At 39.8% G+C, this 7,313-nt stretch overlaps 1 protein-coding gene across 1 annotated transcript in view; it reads right to left on the reverse strand.

The window, feature by feature from the left end:
* LOC111870229 overlaps positions 1-6,179 on the reverse strand; it is a 35,962-nt gene extending 29,783 nt beyond the window's left edge. Inside the window, exon 1 of the mRNA XM_023862338.2 lies at positions 6,059-6,179. The gene's annotated coding sequence lies outside the window, so the exon portion shown is untranslated. The remainder of the gene's footprint in view (positions 1-6,058) is intronic.
* Positions 6,180-7,313: the final 1,134 nt, after the last annotated feature.

Below are 7,313 nucleotides of genomic sequence, written 5' to 3' on the forward strand. Positions count from 1 at the left end.
CCTAAAGGAAACAGATATCGATTGGCGTGAAAGAAGATTGATTAGTAAATTGTACATGGATCAGAAAGTTAGAGTACGACTGGACAGAGGGGAGGAAAGATGATTGATTAGTAGATTGTACATGGATCAGAAAGTTAGAGTACGACTGGACAGAGGGGAGAAAAGAAGTGTGAAGACTGGAAGAGGAGTTCGACAAGGATGCTGTTTATCACCAATTCTGTTCAACTTGTACAGCGAATGCCTTACCAAGGAAGCTCTGGATGGGCTCGGAGACTTCAAATTAGGAGGGCAAATTATTCAAACTGTGAAATATGCAGATGACCTTGTGTTAATGGCTAAGGAATAAACTGTACTACAGGACATGATTGAGAGACTAATTGAAATTGGAAGGTGCTATGTCATGGAAATGAATGTGGAGAAAACAAAAGTAATGAAAATTTCGAGACAACCAACCCCAGTCACAATAAAGATAGACCAAAAACAAGTGGAGAATGTGAAATGTTTTAAATATTTGGGTAGCTTGTTAACAGATGATGGAAGGTGTACTTGTGAAATTNAATAAGAAAACGGAAGGCTAATTGGATTGGTCATGTTTTACGCAGAAACTGCCTTCTAAAAGAAGTTATTGAAGGAAAGATAGAGGAATGGACAGAAGTGACAAGAAGACGAGGAAGAAGACGTAAGAAGATTCTGGATGACCTTGGGGACAGACGAGGATACTGTCATTTGAAGGAGAATGCTCTAGATCGCATTAAGTGGAGGAATTGTTTTGGAAGAGACTGTTGATTTGTCGTCTGACAGATTACTGATGATGATGATCTAATCTGACCTTTTGTATTTTTTACATAAGTATTAAATTTTTTTCTGTACGATTAATAGCGTTGTATCCTATTTTATGGATTGCAGTTGAGTGGTATATTTTTGTTGATATGTATTTGCCTGATGATGGCCGTTAGTGGCTGAAACATGTAGCAAAGCCATAGCAGGGCGCTGACTTTGATGTTTTTCTGTTTGCTGTTTGAATGCCTAAACCAATCTTTGTGAGACTTTATGACACCCCCATCTCAACAGTGTAATTCATAAATCCCTTCCCTCAGTAATACCAACATTACAGCCTCTCAAATTTTTGACGCAAAACCTGAATATTATTTGAACGCCTGTACCAGTCTTCATGAAATTTTGTGCGTATAAAATTCGACCTGAGACCATGTCAATGGCATACATGACAACCCCTCTCTTCAGTAATACCAACACTATAGTCTCTCAAACTATTGAAATAATACCCCTAATATTACTCGAATGCTCCAACCGATCATGAGAATTGATATATATACCATGCCACCTGAGACCATTTCATGAAACCGCATCAACGACATACTTAATAAATCCCTGTCATTAATAGCACCAACACTACGACCTCTCAAGTTATCGAGGTAATAACTTTAATATTGACTGAATGCCAGAACCAGTCTTCATAAAACTTGGTATATGCATCATGCCATCTGAGGCCGTATCAACGGCGAATTTCATAAATCACTCCAATCAGTAATACCAACAGTGAAATCTCCTAAATTGTGTTATTTTATTGACTTCATTAAGCATACATACTACAGTTTTCTAATATATATGTAGAGGGAAAGGTTTGGAGATAGACCTACGCAAGCTGCGNCTGAAATCTCCTAAACTGTGTTATTTTATTGACTTCATTACGCATACATACTACAGTTTTCTAATATACAGGGTGTCCCAGGAGGAATGTGCCAAACTTCGNGAAATTACTCTGTTTCAAATTACTATGCCAACGATTTTTCGAACGTTAACATCCAAAAAATCGTTGTGCTCTCTTGAATAGAACTCTACAATGGGCCACAAAGAGCAAGAAATCTTTCGCTTTAATACGATGTTTCTGTTTTCTGAGCGTTTTGTTACGTTTCTATATGAATACGAACGCAGTTGATATGTGTGGTGAAATGTGAATGAATTTGTACGAACGTGGGAGGCTTTTTCCCCTAAACTAATATCCCTGTGGACCAGTTCAGTAAAATTAGTTTTAGATAGCAGGCGGGAAGACAACATATTCTGAATTTAACGACAGGAAGAACTTCATGAATTTTAATCTGCTCTTAATTTTTCCTTAACTGCAGTTTTTATTTAATGTTTTCGTTGCGACATATATGTGAGCTTTGCCATGTTTCCAAAGGATTTAGTGTGCGAACTGGATTGATCTGCGAAGAAATTATTTTGTATTTATAGTCCCATTTTATTTGCAATATGTACTAGTACATTTAACAAATTGTTATGGTGTGCCGCGAAGAAAATGAGAATGAGGTTTGTACTGCATTCGTAATTTCTACATTTTTTTCCCCTTGGCACTACAGCCCCAGTGGGCCTAGGCCTACCTCCATGAACTTCTCCGTTTTTCTAGATCTTACACATTCGGTAGGACTCCTTGGGCGGGTGATCAGCTCGTCGCAAGGCCTCTACCTGTACACAAATACAGAAAAACGCACACGCACAAACTAAACATCCATGCCCTGAGTGGGATTCGAACCCACGATCCCGGTTTCCAATCGAGCGAAGACAGTACATGCCTTAGACCGCTCGGCTACCGTGACCGGATAATTTCTACATTACCTTCATCTAATTTTAGATTACATTATTATTAACAAGGTAAAGCTATCCCTGTAACAGGCCGTGAAGGCCCATAGGGTTGTGACACGTCGAGGCTCCCACATTTTCTAGACAATCGGCTCACAGATGGAGTAGAGGTTGTCAGTCTTAAGCGCCGGCCGCTCTTTCCCCCCAGGAAGATTCCTGGTTCTCATTGTGTTCCCATTCCTTTTCTTCAGAAACCTTTGGAGACCGAACCTATGTTTGTTTCAAATTTAGGCTCAGAATAATCCCAAGAACATGTAGTTAAGCCATGGACACCCTGTTGCAGGACATTGTATATGTAGGTATATAATGAAAAGTATGTAAATTGAAACAATGTTTATTAATTCCGAAACAAAACACCTTCGAAAAGTGGTAGGCTCTACTGTTTCGAATATCTGGAAGGCCTGCTCCCAGGTTCGGACGTCAGATATGTGGGTAATAAAGGTAAAAAGGTAAAATTGTCCCTGTACTTAACTAATTAAGCACTACGCCATGAAGGCGTATGGAGGAGTGGATGTCTAGATACATACTTTCTTGACCTCAGTACTAATTGGAGGCGAGTAGTAAGATTCACGCCCCGACCGCTTTACCCTCGGGGAAAGAGTCCCCGATACCCATTGGATATGAGGCTTTTTGTGGGGGGGGGGGCCGGTCTGAACGACGTGGAGAAAATGAAATTCTTGACCTTACCGTGACTCGAACTCCGAACCCTCGGTCGTCCAGCCCCGTAGCCAGTCGCTATACCAACTGCGCTATCCCGGCTCTCGATAATGTGGGTAATACTCTAAATTATTATTCAGTAAGTCACGGGCTGAACTCTCAGTCTGGAGACTGGCTAAACTGACGAAGGTGTTTCGTTGTTATCTTCAAATTCGTCATATAAATTCAGAGGTAGTACGTCAAATGATGCCACGACAAATTCTTTTTGTGTGCTTTTTCGCCTATCATTCTACCATTCCACGCTGCGCAGTCGGATCTTCCGGTGTCGCTAAGTAAACTCAAATAAAAGAACGAATGATGATTTTTTTATTTTCCTTTCTTACTGGGACAGTATCTTAAAATAAGCCGAGACTACTATCTTCTACGTTTTATTTCCAGTTCATCATTCGCTATCGCTCTCCCATTTGACGCTGCATAATCGATGCTTTAACATGAATATCGTTAAATGAGGCATGAAAAATAATTCGAAGGATCCAAACTCCATGAAACTTTTGATTAAAGAGGTATTATATTTCACTCAAATTTCGTATGTAGACAGCACCATTATTCTAAATGGTTCTGACGATGGTGGATGACACAGAATTACTGGGTTTTTGGACTTTTTCCATCATCCGGAATTCTAGGTAATAGTCCCGATGAGGTCATTGGATTTTTTCAATTGACCTAATCCTTCCGGCCGCACTATGGCCCTGGGGTTTACTCAGCCTCTAACAGAAATGAGTACCAGGAATTAATTTAATAATTTTCCTGGGGAGTAAAGCGCGGCCGGCGCGTAAGGCTGACAACCTTACCACCATCTTTGAGCCGATTGTCTAGATAAAGTGGGACCCTCAACGCCTCACAGCCCTATGGGTCTTCACGGCCTGTTACAGGGATAGCTTTACTTTTTTTACTTTTTAGAGGACACGACATTTCAGAAACTGGATCTGTTTCCGTCTTAAGGTAATAAAGAAGACACCTACTCAGTTGGGCCCCTTAGAAAGAGCTAAATACAGTGATTGACATTAGCTCTTTCTAAGGGGCCCAACTGAGCAGGTGTCTTCCTTTCTCACCTGAAGACGGAGACAGATCCAGTTTCCGAAACGTCGTGTTCTGTGTTACCTAGAATTCCGGACGATGGGAAAAGTCCAAAAACTCAATAATTCTGAGCACCATTATTGTTGCGTGGTATCTCGTACTACTCTACGGTTCTCCAGTTAAAATTTCACAAGGGAGATAATATTAAGATAGGGCGGGTAAGCAATAATTTATATTATAATGTACATACATGAATTTTGCATCCCGTCATAACACGGGCTCCATTTTAGCTTCACACTGAAGTAACAATTTTGGTGCCTTCGTTCATTTTTTCTTAATTTTCTCGAAAACTGTAAGACGCACTGAAAACGTGAATTATTGAACATACGTGTAAAACGTGATTTTTATCCCCCCCCGTAACTTTCTCCAAGGCATTTCTCTCTCCGGCGAATATTTTGCGTGTTAGTCTACAAATGCACACAGAACCGCACGTAGGTTTTTATGAATAATGCCATATATTCTTGTCCAGTTTTGAAGAAAATTGGATTTTGAACAACATTACTCTGTTTATTACGTATGCCTTTGAACTGTAGGAGGTTACTATTACAAATCGACCTTCAGTGGTTACCATACTAGCATCATACCAGAAGTTTTAGAGTTCGAATCTCTGCGCGGGAACCAGCTGTTCTGTTTGGACTCATTTGTATGGCCTTCTTTAATCCGATCTGCCAAACACTGGGATGGTACCTTAATGTAGCGATTGCAACTTCCTTCTACGTCCTTTCAAATTCATTATGCACAGTTAAGCTACCATTCAATGCTGTATGAAATACGCGCTGTTAAAGAATCGAAGGATCGACCAATATATGAGTTTACGTCATGCTTTACGTGTAGGTTGAAAGGGCAATTATGAGATGCATATTTAATTTATTTTGCGTCCTTTAGAAGGCCGAGGTTGATAGGAGGACAACACTAAGGTCGATCTTAAGGAGACAGATTAAGATGGGAATTACACGGAACTGGATGAGGACCGTGTCTACTAGTGGGGTTCGGTATCAGTAGTGTGGAGTTTTCTAGCTCCCCTAACAGAGTGCTCTCTATCTATCTGTCTATCTATCTATCTATCTATCTATCTATCTATCTATCTATCTATCTATCTATCTATCTATCTCTATCTATCTATCTATCTATCTGTCTGTCTACCTATCTATCTATCTATGGTTCATCCCTTAGTTGGGCCATGGCCGCCTTTTCAGTTTCTTAATCCTATACACAGTGGATAGGATTCCTTGGACTGGGGATCAGCCCGCTACCTGCACACAGGACAACACAAACAAAATAAACGCACACAGTTGCCTCGAGTTGGATTCGAACTCACGATCCCAGCGTTTGAGCGGAGGAAGACGGTGATACTATGATACTTATGATAATTTAATTAATCAAATAATATAAACAATTTCTTATTTTGTAATACTAGCGCTATAAACGTTAATCCCATACCCGCTTATATTATTATGGTCACCATTTAGTGAATTTTCAGTTTATTGATAAAATGTAGGATTCATCTCTAAGCAACAGACGTGAATCATGGGTTTCCGTTCGTCAACTGTATCTTCATATTACACTCGGAGGGGCGCCAGGAACAAGTAAACAATGTAAACCTTACCTTTATTCGTTGTGCCAGGAAGGGACAGGAGCGCAACAGGTTTGCGTGCGTCGGCGTCGGTCTCCTGCTACTGCTGTAGCGTCGAGACGCTCACACAACTTTTATATACAGCCACGTTGTGACGTCACTCTCACACTGCCTGGTGTCAAAAGCGGCATCAGTGTTACACAAACAAAAATTATGACTAATTTGGAGCTTTAGCGAAATGTAAGGAGCGTCAACTGAAATCAGATTTTCAATATCGAATGAAATTTCTGTATGATGTTTTAATGGTGCCTTTCTGCACATCATAAATTACTTAAGAGATTGGAGAAAATTATCAGAGACTGCATTTTTTTGTGGTTTATATAATATGCTGTCAGAATCTCAGATTACACAGCTTCGAATGGTAGAATGATTACTGAATCATTGGAATTGAAGGGGATCGTTATGGAAACTGTTACAGCCTAGCTTTAGTTACTATACCAACATTTGACTGGAGGACCTAAGGAAAACCATGACAATTCTCAGGCAGCATAATCGGTGTCTCGGCCGACACTCGAATCAGGAACTTCGCGAGTATAAGTCAAACTGACTGCTGTTTCAGTTAAATTGCTAAGTTAGAACCTACAACTCAAGCTGGCTAACTTAAGTGAGAAAATTCGTTCTGGAGAAGCCAACAGTTGCTCCAAGAAATTGCCCTTTCTTCCATGACATGATAAGATGATACCGCATCCACAAGAGACTGCAAATATATTTATTTTGTGCCAAATGAATCAAAGTTTTTCATCATCGTAGTACTGTCTCATTTCTACATGTTAATTAAAGAACAAGAATGATAATTATTTGGTATTTTTGTTTTTATTATAATATACATCCGTTCTGAGTGCCACTAAGAAAATGTTATGTATAAATGTCGCAACAACAAACAAATGACTGAAGAGTTCTACCATCTAGGATATAACGCTATGTAATCAACTGAAAGTCAGTCGATGCTCTGGAGGAATAAACAAGCATGAAGCAGACAACAAGTCATGACTTAAACGCGTCTCTCGTGTTCAATTCATCTCTAACCACTGTGGGTACTGTATGTACCACCTGCTTCAATACAGTAGATCTGCATTCTTCCTACAGATTGTAAGCTTAGTTGTGTTTTTCGCGTGATTCTCAGAACGAACAGCATTCATTTCCACGAGTAGCATTAATTTTTTAAACGAAAATGCAGCCTATTATCTCTGAGGTAGGAACTAAACGCTTAAATATTATTTAGATTAAA

The sequence above is a fragment of the Cryptotermes secundus genome, unplaced genomic scaffold, assembly GCF_002891405.2.
Source record: "Cryptotermes secundus unplaced genomic scaffold, Csec_1.0 scaffold2061, whole genome shotgun sequence".
Classification (NCBI taxonomy): domain Eukaryota; kingdom Metazoa; phylum Arthropoda; class Insecta; order Blattodea; family Kalotermitidae; genus Cryptotermes; species Cryptotermes secundus.